This window comes from Oncorhynchus masou, chromosome 9 (assembly GCF_036934945.1).
Source record: "Oncorhynchus masou masou isolate Uvic2021 chromosome 9, UVic_Omas_1.1, whole genome shotgun sequence".
Taxonomy (NCBI): Eukaryota; Metazoa; Chordata; class Actinopteri; order Salmoniformes; family Salmonidae; genus Oncorhynchus; species Oncorhynchus masou.
In genome coordinates this window covers 1,272,501-1,285,750 of record NC_088220.1, presented here as the reverse complement: position 1 = coordinate 1,285,750, position 13,250 = coordinate 1,272,501, and the positions used below count along the sequence as shown (strand labels likewise).

The following is a 13,250-nucleotide window of genomic DNA, read 5'->3' as shown; positions in this document are numbered from 1 at the left end:
GGCGCAGTGGTTTAGATACAGCTGTAAAACAGAGAAGATCCTAATATCATGTCAACATGAGAGAGACAACTGGAAAATAAAGAAAGAGTGAGAGAGACGGCTGAATGATGAAAATAGAAGTTATTCAGTAGGCTTTTATTCCAGCCTTAGGTCAAATGTTTAACCACAAGGTAGTAGACTGAGCCCCCCTTGGCTCCCTCTTTCCTATGGGGAACCTGGTCAACAGTAGTGCACTACAGTATATAGGGAGGAGGGGGCCATTTAGGATGCAGCCTAGCTGGTGTGGTTGGCTTGTCTGTCTGTCAACACGCTCCTCCAACCCAGGGCTGAGACTAGCTAAGCCTTCCTCCAGCTATACACTTAATATTTGCTCTTTTCTATATCCTGTGGAATGGAAGTAAAGTATAAATGTGTTTCTGGTATAAATGTGTTTTGGATAATAAACCAGAAGATATATTTGGAGAGCTGATGATATCACCGAGCCAGGCTATCATGAAGGATAAATGTTTTGTTGACTGGAGAGATGACACATCCTTCTCTCTCAGACAGACAGACAGAGGACAGACAGACAGACAGACAGACAGACAGACAGACAGACAGACAGACAGACAGACAGACAGACAGACAGACAGACAGACAGACAGACAGACAGACAGACAGACAAACAAACAAACACACAGACAGACAGACAAACAGACAGGCAGTAGGTGGGCATTAGAGAGACAGACAGACAATCAGACAGGCAGGCAGAGGATAGACAGTAGGGGGGCATTAGAGAGACAGTCAGACAATCAGACAGGCAGGCAGACAGACAAATATTCTTCATGTTAACTGATCCTATCTCAGCAGTCCTAGTCTGGCAGACTTCCTGGATACGAAGCAGGCCAGATTTATCTCAATACTTCATGTTATTTCTCAGTGAACATACAGATCACAGCTCCCTCTAGATGGAACACAGCAAACTACACTTATTATGAGAAAACCTTTAAGAAGTATTACTGTATATCTGTTAGACTGTCATACTGTATATCTGCTAGACTGTCATACTGTATATCTGTTAGACTGTCATACTGTATATCTGTTAGACTGTCATACTGTATATCTGTTAGACTGTCATACTGTATATCTGTTAGACTGTCATACTGTATATCTGTTAGACTGTCATACTGTATATCTGTTAGACTGTCATACTGTATATCTGTTAGACTGTCATACTGTATATCTGTTAGACTGTCATACTGTATATCTGTTAGACTGTCATACTGTATATCTGCTAGACTGTCATACTGTATATCTGTTAGACTGTCATACTGTATATCTGTTAGACTGTCATACTGTATATCTGTTAGACTGTCATACTGTATATCTGCTAGACTGTCATACTGTATATCTGTTAGACTGTCATACTGTATATCTGTTAGACTGTCATACTGTATATCTGCTAGACTGTCATACTGTATATCTGTTAGACTGTCATACTGTATATCTGTTAGACTGTCATACTGTATATCTGTTAGACTGTCATACTGTATATCTGTTAGACTGTCATACTGTATATATGTTAGACTGTCATACTGTATATCTGTTAGACTGTCATACTGTATATATGTTAGACTGTCATACTGTATATCTGTTAGACTGTCATACTGTATATCTGTTAGACTGTCATACTGTATATCTGCTAGACTGTCATACTGTATATCTGTTAGACTGTCATACTGTATATCTGTTAGACTGTCATACTGTATATCTGCTAGACTGTCATACTGTATATCTGCTAGACTGTCATACTGTATATCTGCTAGACTGTCATACTGTATATCTGCTAGACTGTCATACTGTATATCTGTTAGACTGTCATACTGTATATCTGCTAGACTGTCATACTGTATATCTGTTAGACTGTCATACTGTATATCTGCTAGACTGTCATACTGTATATCTGTTAGACTGTCATACTGTATATCTGCTAGACTGTCATACTGTATATCTGCTAGACTGTCATACTGTATATCTGTTAGACTGTCATACTGTATATCTGTTAGACTGTCATACTGTATATCTGTTGGACTGTCATACTGTATATCTGTTAGACTGTCATACTGTATATCTGTTAGACTGTCATACTGTATATCTGTTAGACTGTCATACTGTATATCTGCTAGACTGTCATACTGTATATCTGTTAGACTGTTATACTGTATATCTGTTAGACTGTCATACTGTATATCTGTTAGACTGTCATACTGTATATCTGTTAGACTGTCATACTGTATATCTGCTAGACTGTCATACTGTATATCTGTTAGACTGTCATACTGTATATCTGCTAGACTGTCATACTGTATATCTGCTAGACTGTCATACTGTATATCTGTTAGACTGTCATACTGTATATCTGTTAGACTGTCATACTGTATATCTGTTAGACTGTCATACTGTATATCTGTTAGACTGTCATACTGTATATCTGCTAGACTGTCATACTGTATATCTGTTAGACTGTCATACTGTATATCTGCTAGACTGTCATACTGTATATCTGCTAGACTGTCATACTGTATATCTGCTAGACTGTCATACTGTATATCTGTTAGACTGTCATACTGTATATCTGTTAGACTGTCATACTGTATATCTGCTAGACTGTCATACTGTATATCTGTTGGACTGTCATACTGTATATCTGTTAGACTGTCATACTGTATATCTGCTAGACTGTCATACTGTATATCTGCTAGACTGTCATACTGTATATCTGTTAGACTGTCATACTGTATATCTGTTAGACTGTCATACTGTATATCTGTTAGACTGTCATACTGTATATCTGTTAGACTGTCATACTGTATATCTGTTAGACTGTCATACTGTATATCTGTTAGACTGTCATACTGTATATCTGCTAGACTGTCATACTGTATATCTGTTAGACTGTCATACTGTATATCTGCTAGACTGTCATACTGTATATCTGCTAGACTGTCATACTGTATATCTGTTAGACTGTCATACTGTATATCTGTTAGACTGTCATACTGTATATCTGTTGGACTGTCATACTGTATATCTGTTAGACTGTCATACTGTATATCTGCTAGACTGTCATACTGTATATCTGTTAGACTGTCATACTGTATATCTGTTAGACTGTCATACTGTATATCTGCTAGACTGTCATACTGTATATCTGCTAGACTGTCATACTGTATATCTGTTAGACTGTCATACTGTATATCTGTTAGACTGTCATACTGTATATCTGTTAGACTGTCATACTGTATATCTGTTAGACTGTCATACTGTATATCTGTTAGACTGTCATACTGTATATCTGCTAGACTGTCATACTGTATATCTGTTAGACTGTCATACTGTATATCTGCTAGACTGTCATACTGTATATCTGTTAGACTGTCATACTGTATATCTGTTAGACTGTCATACTGTATATCTGTTAGACTGTCATACTGTATATCTGTTAGACTGTCATACTGTATATCTGTTAGACTGTCATACTGTATATCTGTTAGACTGTCATACTGTATATCTGCTAGACTGTCATACTGTATATCTGTTAGACTGTCATACTGTATATCTGCTAGACTGTCATACTGTATATCTGCTAGACTGTCATACTGTATATCTGTTAGACTGTCATACTGTATATCTGTTAGACTGTCATACTGTATATCTGTTAGACTGTCATACTGTATATCTGTTAGACTGTCATACTGTATATCTGCTAGACTGTCATACTGTATATCTGTTAGACTGTCATACTGTATATCTGCTAGACTGTCATACTGTATATCTGCTAGACTGTCATACTGTATATCTGCTAGACTGTCATACTGTATATCTGTTAGACTGTCATACTGTATATCTGTTAGACTGTCATACTGTATATCTGCTAGACTGTCATACTGTATATCTGTTGGACTGTCATACTGTATATCTGTTAGACTGTCATACTGTATATCTGCTAGACTGTCATACTGTATATCTGCTAGACTGTCATACTGTATATCTGTTAGACTGTCATACTGTATATCTGTTAGACTGTCATACTGTATATCTGTTAGACTGTCATACTGTATATCTGTTAGACTGTCATACTGTATATCTGTTAGACTGTCATACTGTATATCTGTTAGACTGTCATACTGTATATCTGCTAGACTGTCATACTGTATATCTGTTAGACTGTCATACTGTATATAGACTGTCATACTGACTAGTCATACTGTATATCTGTTAGACTGTCATACTGTATATCTGTTAGACTGTCATACTGTATATCTGTTGGACTGTCATACTGTATATCTGTTAGATCTGTATATCTGCTAGACTGTCATACTGTATATCTGTTAGACTGTCATACTGTATATCTGTTAGACTGTCATACTGTATATCTGTTAGACTGTCATACTGTATATCTGCTAGACTGTCATACTGTATATCTGTTAGACTGTCATACTGTATATCTGTTAGACTGTCATACTGTATATCTGTTAGACTGTCATACTGTATATCTGTTAGACTGTCATACTGTATATCTGTTAGACTGTCATACTGTATATCTGTTAGACTGTCATACTGTATATCTGTTAGACTGTCATACTGTATATCTGTTAGACTGTCATACTGTATATCTGTTAGACTGTCATACTGTATATCTGTTAGACTGTCATACTGTATATCTGTTAGACTGTCATACTGTATATCTGTTAGACTGTCATACTGTATATCTGTTAGACTGTCATACTGTATATCTGTTAGACTGTCATACTGTATATCTGTTAGACTGTCATACTGTATATCTGCTAGACTGTCATACTGTATATCTGTTAGACTGTCATACTGTATATCTGTTAGACTGTCAAACATCAAGTATATTATTAAGTTGAGGACTGTTTTTAGTTTAGTAGACGTCTTCTACTAATATCAGACCTCTCTTTCTCTCTCTCTCTCTCTCCACTCTCCACTCTCCACTCTCCACTCTCCACTCTCCACTCTCCACTCTCCACTCTCCACTCTCCTCTCCTGTTCTCATCTCTCTCTCTCTTTCTTTCTCTCTCACTCTCCACTCTCCACTCTCCACTCTCCACTCTGCTCTCCTGTTCTCATCTCTCTCTCTCTCACCATTTTACCATTTCTCCCCTGAGTCTCTTCTAACTTGTCAGTCAACTTCTCCACAGTGCTAAAAGCTGTTTTTAACATTCTTTAACATTCATATTTACATCAAATACATGTTATTTCTAATCGTGCCATGAATGTTTTAAGATAATATATTGTTTGATCTGAAACTAGCCTATACAGTGCATTTACAGAGGGAAGAGATGGACAGATTATTCAGTGACAAGTAAGACAGAGTTTTTACCTGGCGGTGGACAAGATGGTGAAATGATGATTGTCAGGCTGAGAGAGAGAAGAGGTGATGCTGGGACGGAGAGAGAGAAAGGCTGTTAATCTGATGCTCTGGAGGAATGTTGATGTTTATCACCAGAAATATCCTGTCTTCAAGGTGGGAGGAGTTTCTGGAGTTCCCCTGGTCCCACCCGAGTGGTGACATCATACCTTACCTAAGAAGTCAATTACTTCCTTCTGATGATGATGAGGAGGAGGAAAAATCTCCGCTTGTGATTGGAGTAGAGGCGGTGTTTTGGAAGTTCCTGCCCCTTTCCCTGTTGTCTATCAGTTCAGACCTTTTGTCCATTCTGCAGTATATAAGACAGGCAGAGCTCACCTGAGAGACAACCTGCATCCTCCCTACCTACGCTACATCATCCACCCATCCATCCATCCCACGCCGACAGAGAAGCGAGAGGAGAAACACAGAGAAGAGATCAAGAACAGACAGACAGACAGACAGACAGACAGACAGACAGACAGACAGACAGACAGACAGACAGACAGACAGACAGACAGACATGCTCTCCAAAGTACAGGTAAGCCTCTTGTAGTCAATATGGTCACCAGGCATAACCTACAGTATATGACACTTATATTATTTAGTTTGAAATGGATAGGTCTCTTTCTGTTCAACTGCCTCATTGTGTTAGAGACCTAGAAACCTGCCTGTACATTAGTAGAGGTTAGAGACCTAGAAACCTGCCTGTACATTAGTAGAGGTTAGAGGTTAGAGACCTAGAAACCTGCCTGTACATTAGTAGAGGTTAGAGGTTAGAGACCTAGAAACCTGTCAGTACATTAGTAGAGGTTAGAGACCTAGAAACCTGTCAGTACATTAGTAGAGGTTAGAGACCTAGAAACCTGCCTGTACATTAGTAGAGGTTAGAGGTTAGAGACCTAGAAACCTGCCTGTACATTAGTAGAGGTTAGAGGTTAGAGACCTAGAAACCTGCCTGTACATTAGTAGAGGTTAGAAGTTAGAGACCTAGAAACCTGTCAGTACATTAGTAGAGGTTAGAGGTTAGATAACTAGAAACCTGCCTGTACATTAGTAGAGGTTAGAGGTTAGAGACCCAGAAACCTGCCTGTACATTAGTAGAGGTTAGAGGTTAGAGACCTAGAAACCTGTCAGTACATTAGTAGAGGTTAGAGGTTAGAGACCTAGAAACCTGCCTGTACATTAGTAGAGGTTAGAGACCTAGAAACCTGTCAGTACATTAGTAGAGGTTAGAGACCTAGAAACCTGCCTGTACATTAGTAGAGGTTAGAGGTTAGAGACCTAGAAACCTGTCAGTACATTAGTAGAGGTTAGAGGTTAGAGACCTAGAAACCTGTCTGTAGCATGTTGAGCTTTAACCATGTTGTGCTGCTACTATGTTGTGTTGCCACGGTGTTGTGCTGTTAAAACCTTTCGCTGATTCCATGTTGTTCTGCTACCATGTTGTGCCTCTACCATGTTGTGCATCTGCCATGTCGCGCTGCTACCATGTTGTGTCACTACCATGTTGTGCTTCTGCCATGTTGTGCTGCTGCCATGTTGTGTCACTACCATGTTGTGTTTCTTCCATGTTGTGTTGCTACCATGTTGCTCTGCTACCATGTTGTGATGTTGTTCTGCTACCATGTTGTGTTGCTTCCATGTTGTGCTGCTACCATGTTGTGCTACTACCATTAGGTGATGCTTCTATGTTGTGTTGCTGCCATGTTGAGCTGCCATGTTGAGCTGCTGCCATGTTGAGATGCAGCCATGTTGGGCTGCTACCATGTTGTGCTGCTACCATGTTGTGTTGCTACCATGTTGTGCTGCGACCTTGTTGTGTTGCTACCATGTTGTGCCGCTTCCATGTTGTGCTGCTACCATGTGAAACTTCTACCATGTTATGGTTCTACCATGTTGTTCTGCTACCTTGTTGTTCTGCTACCATGTTTCCTGCTGATATGGTGCACTGCTACCATGTGGAACTTCTACCATGTTGTTCTGCTACCTTGTTGTTCTGCTACCTTGTTGCTCTGCTGCCATGTTTCTGGCAGCAGTAGTGGCAGAGTAGTGTAACCCTCTGGCTCAGTATCTGGCAGAGTAGTGTAACCCTCTGGCTCAGTATCTGGTAGAGTAGTGTTACCCTCTGCCTCAGTATCTGGCAGAGTATTGTGACCCTCTGGCTCAGTATCTGGCAGAGTATTGTGACCCTCTGGCTCAGTATCTGGCAGAGTATTGTGACCCTCTGGCTCAGTATCTGGCAGAGTATTGTTACCCTCTGGCTCAGTATCTGGCAGAGTATTGTTACCCTCTGGCTCAGTATCTGGCAGAGTATTGTTACCCTCTGGCTCAGTATCTGGCAGAGTATTGTGACCCTCTGGCTCAGTATCTGGCAGAGTATTGTAACCCTCTGGCTCAGTATCTGGCAGAGTATTGTGCCTTAGTAACCAAGGAAGAGAGTCTACATCAATGTTTCATGTTTTGATTCACACTGTGAACCTGTCATTCAGTAACTCATATGCAACAGTAAGCTGTGGTCTGATATGATGCTGTTTTCTGTCTGTTTCTGTGTTTCTCAGAGATCCTTCAGACCTTCGTCTGTTACGCTGAGACGACTCCACCAGTCAGCCCTGGATGGTCAGTAACAGCTCAGCTTGATCTCTCTCTCTCTCTCTGTCTCTCTGTCTCTCTGTCTCTCTCTCTCTCTCCTCTCTCTCTCTCTCTCTCTCTCTCTCTCTCTCTCTCTCTCTCTCTCTGTCTCTCTCTCCCTCTCTCTCTCCTCTCTCTCTCCCTCTCTCTCTCTCTCTCTCTCTCTCTCTCTCTCTCTCTCTCTCTCTCTCTCTGTCTCTCTGTCTCTCTGTCTCTCTGTCTCTCTGTCTCTCTGTCTCTCTGTCTCTCTGTCTCTCTGTCTCTCTGTCTCTCTGTCTCTCTGTCTCTCTGTCTCTCTGTCTCTCTGTCTCTCTGTCTCTCTGTCTCTCCGTCTCTCCGTCTCTCCGTCTCTCCGTCTCTCCGTCTCTCTCCCTCTCTCCCTCTCTCTCTCTCTCTCTCTCTCTCTCTCTCTCTCTCTCTCTCTCTCTCTCTCTCTCTCAATTTAACACACATTAAGCTTCTTCTGTCCTCAGTGTTTTTCTGACAGTATATATATATAGAGGCTGTTGGTCGGCTCTATACTAACATAGAACTAGGCTATATAGACCTTCCTAGATACAGGCTGTGTTGGTTCTATACCAACCTCTCCTCTTGTCTCAGTTCAGACATCAGTAAACTGAGCTTGGAACATATCGGGGAGGTTTAAAACATTCCTGACTTCTTTCCTCGTCTCTCTCCTTCTCCCCTCTCCTCTCCTCTCCTCCTCCTCCTCCTCCTTCACCCCTCCAGTGGTAGATCATCCAGCCTCAGAGGACAGTGTGACAGACAGTTTTGGCAGGTTCATCCAGGGTGTCCAGCCCCACCAGCTGACCCCCACCGTGCTCCAACGCAGTAAGAGGATGGTCCTAGACTCCATCGGAGTGGGACTACTGGGCAGCACCACACATGTCTTCCAGCTGGCCCTGCAACACTGTCAGGTGAGAGAACAGAAGACAACTTTATTGTCCATTGGTTAGAATGTTTAATGTTACTGTCTATCCTCTGTCTGTCTGTATGCCTGTCAGATTGTCTGTCTGTCTCTCTAACACCCCCTACTGTCTATCCTCTGTCTGTCTGTCTGTCTGTCTGTCTGTCTGTCTGTCTGTCTGTCTGTCTGTCTGTCTGTCTGTCTGTCTGTCTGTCTGTCTGACTGACTGTGTGTCTAACGCCCCCCTACTGTCTATCCTCTGTCTGTCTGCCTGCCTGCCTGTCTGTCTGGCTGTCTGTCTGTCTCTCTAACGCCCCCCTACTGTCTCTGCAGCACATGTACGGTCCTGATGACATCAGCAGTGTGTACGGACGCAGAGGAACCAGACTCTCCCCAACCCTGGCTGCCTTCGTCAACGGAGTGGCTGTGAGTAGATATATTTACACTAGATCTGAACAGACACATGTTGAGTAGATATATTTACACTAGATCTGAACAGACACACAGTTAGTAGATATACTAGCATGCCCCGCCTACCTGAGGATCTGTCATTTTCAGCCATCTATTTCCTGTGTTTGAGGGGTGCAAAATCCACTTGTCACTTAAAACCTCTTAAATGGGAAGTCGCCAAATTTGGGGACTGTATTTGAATGTTGTTATTCAATTCAATCTGGTATGAGAACGGTAGCCCCTCTCTGCAGAAGCAGGGTGTCTGCGGAAAGCTGAGTATCTTGGCTATTGATCAATGCCGTCAAATATCTGGTATGACTTACTACCATATATGGGCATACGAATTTCTAAGAACAGAATGAGCCGATGACCCTATTTCAAGATGGCTGCTACCTACATTCCGGTTAGCGTTGTGAAGCATAAAGGACATAAGCACATGATACGTAATACACTGAAAGCCGGGACTCCACAGATGTCTTATTTGTCTGCCTGTGACCTTCCGTTATTGATCAGCAGCTCTGAGATTCAAAATGTTCATTTTACAAGTTTTCACCAAACAGCAAACATCTTCCAAGCTGAGCTTCCATTTGTTCTGTGTTTGAGCTGTAGCTACATGGGGGGAACACATCTAGCCTATTGCCATCTGATGATGTATGACTTAATGGGAACATCGAATGTCCACCGAGTGACTGTCTGTGCACATCAAAAATATGATGTTGCCTGCTTACCAAGATTGAACGCTTTGGCCTGAATGTCACGTCTGGAGGAAACCTGGCACCATCTTTACGGTGAAGCATGGTGGTGGCAGCATCATGCTGTGGGGATGTTTTTCATCGGCAGAGACTGGGAGACTAGTCAGGATCGAGGCAAAGAGGAAGGAAGCAAAGTATAGAGAGATCCGTGATGAAAACCTGCTCCAGAGTGCTCAAGACCTCAAACTGGGGCCATGATTCATCTTCCAACAGGACAATGACCCTAATCACACAGTCAAGACAACGCAGGAGTGGCTTTGGGACAAGTCCTTGAGTGGACCAGCAAGAGCCCGGACTTGAACCCAATCAAACATCTCTGGAGAGACCTGAAAATAGCTGTGCAGCGATGCTCCCCATCCAACCTGACAGAGCTTGAGAGAATATGCAGAGTGGAATGGGAGAAACTCCCCAAATACAGGTGTAGCGTCATACCCAAGAAGACTCAAGGCTGTAATCGCTTCCAGAGGTGCTTCAACAAAGTACTAAGTAAAAGGTCTGCATACTTATGTAAATGTGATATTTCAATATTTTTTAAATAAATTCTGTCTAACGCCTGTTTTTGCTTTGTCATTGTGGAGTATTGTGATGTCAATATAGGGTATTGTGATGTCATTATGGGGTATTGTGATGTCATTATGGGGTATTGTGATGTCATAATGGGGTGTTGGGATGTCATTATGGGGTATTGTGATGTCATTATGGGGTATTGTGATGTCATAATGGGGTGTTGGGATGTCATTATTGGGTATTGTGATGCCATTATGGGGTATTGTGATGTCATTATGGGGTATTGTGATGATGTCATTATGTGGTATTGTGATGTCATTATGTGGTATTGTGATGTCATTATGGGGTATTGTGATGTCATTATGGGGTATTGGGATGTCATTATGGGGTATTGGGATGTCATTAGGGGGTATTGGGATGTCATTATGGGGTATTTTGATGTCATTATGGGGAATTGGGATGTCATTATGGTGTATTGGGATGTCATTATGGGGTGTTGGGATGTCATTAGGGGGTGTTGGGATGTCATTAGGGGGTGTTGGGATGTCATTATGGGGTATTGGGATGTCATTATGGGGTATTGGGATGTCATTATGGGGTGTTGCGATGTCATTAGGGGGTGTTGGGATGTCATTATAGGGTATTGGGATGTCATTAGGGGCTATTGTGATGTCATTATGGGGTATTGGGATGTCATTAGGGGGTATTGGGATGTCATTATGGGGTATTGTGATGTCATTATGGGGTGTTGGGATGTCATTAGGGGGTGTTGGGATGTCATTATGGGGTATTGGGATGTCATTAGGGGCTATTGGGATGTCATTATGGGGTATTGGGATGTCATTAGGGGCTATTGTGATGTCATTATGGGGTATTGGGATGTCATTAGGGGCTATTGGGATGTCATTATGGGGTATTGGGATGTCATTAGGGGCTATTGTGATGTCATTATGGGCTATTGTGATGTCATTATGGGGTATTGTGTGTAGATTGATGAGAGTGAAAAAACTATTGAATCCATTTTAGAATAAAGCTACAACGTAACATGTGGAAAAGGGTCAAGGGGCCTGAATACTTTCCGAATGCACTTATGCAAATGAGGCACATCTAATTTTCTTCATTTTAACACAAAATATAAATGATAATATCTGAAACAATGAGAATATAGGTCAGGTAGAACATTAACCATAAGGGTGCAGTGCTCTAATGCCATGGCAGTACTTCAGCCAGACGGTGAGGATGGTGATAATGCACGCAGCAGCCAGCCATGAAAACCATGGCCTCACCTCACCTCTCCAGGGTTTCCCTGCTCTGTCTGAGTGTTAGAGACAGACAGACACAGACGGCAGAGAGGTAAAAATATCAGAGAGCTGACAGGCAGATCGTCATCTTGTCATGCTAAGATCATTTAGCTCCACCCTTGGCAGAGCTCAGAACTAAAACAGAACTAGAACAGAGATTAGAGTCCTGACGTCCAAAACAAGCTGGAGATGTCAATAGGGTGGAGTCCAGCAGAGTGGACTAGCTGAAGTGCATACTGAGTGAACATCCTTGTTGTTAAAACAATCTGCCCTCTGTGCCCAATAACATGCTTAACTTAGAGCCTCTCTCTGTGGGATACATAAGGAGATATTCATGACTCTACAGTCACTACACAGTCACTCTGACAGACCTGCTACCGTTATTATATTCCTGGGTCTCTACAGTCACTACACAGTCACTCTGACAGACCTGCTACCGTTATTCTATTCATGGGTCTCTACAGTCACTACACAGTCACTCTGACAGACCTGCTACTGTTATTATATTCCTGGGTCTCTACAGTCACTACACAGTCACTCTGACAGACCTGCTACCGTTATTATATTCCTGGGCCTCTACAGTCACTACACAGTCACTCTGACAGACCTGCCAATGTTATTATATTCATGGGCCTCTACAGTCACTACACAGTCACTCTGACAGACCTGCTACCGTTATTATATTCCTGGGTCTCTACAGTCACTACACAGTCACTCTGACAGACCTGCTACTGTTATTATATTCCTGGGCCTCTACAGTCACTACACAGTCACTCTGACAGACCTGCTACCGTTATTATATTCCTGGGCCTCTACAGTCACTACACAGTCACTCTGCCAGTTATTACACCAGATAACTCTCTGACTGTTTACTGTCTGCTGTGGTTAACCAGCTGTCTGCTGTGGATTAGTGACAACACATTTACCATCAACCACTGAGTCTGTAAATAACAGGTGTCTTTATTCTGGGTCTGTTGTCCAGGATCACCGTGTCTGTTGTGTGTCTGTTCTCCAGGCTAACTGTGTTTGTTGTGTGTCTGTTGTCCAGGCTAACTGTGTTTGTTGTCCAGGCTAACTGTGTTTGTTGTGTGTCTGTTGTCCAGGATCACTGTGTTTGTTGTGTGTCTGTTCTCCAGGCTAACTGTGTTTGTTGTGTGTCTGTTCTCCAGGCTAACTGTGTTTGTTGTGTGTCTGTTGTCCAGGCTAACTGTGTTTGTTGTGTGTCTGTTCTCCAGGCTAACTGTGTTTGTTGTGTGTCTGTTCTCCAGGCTAACTGTGTTTGTTGTGTGTCT

General features: G+C 42.1%; 1 pseudogene; it reads left to right on the top strand.

Annotated features, from left to right (window-relative positions):
* The first annotated feature begins 5,729 nt into the window (after positions 1–5,729).
* LOC135545424 (cis-aconitate decarboxylase-like) overlaps positions 5,730–13,250 on the top strand; it is a 10,016-nt pseudogene continuing 2,495 nt past the window's right edge.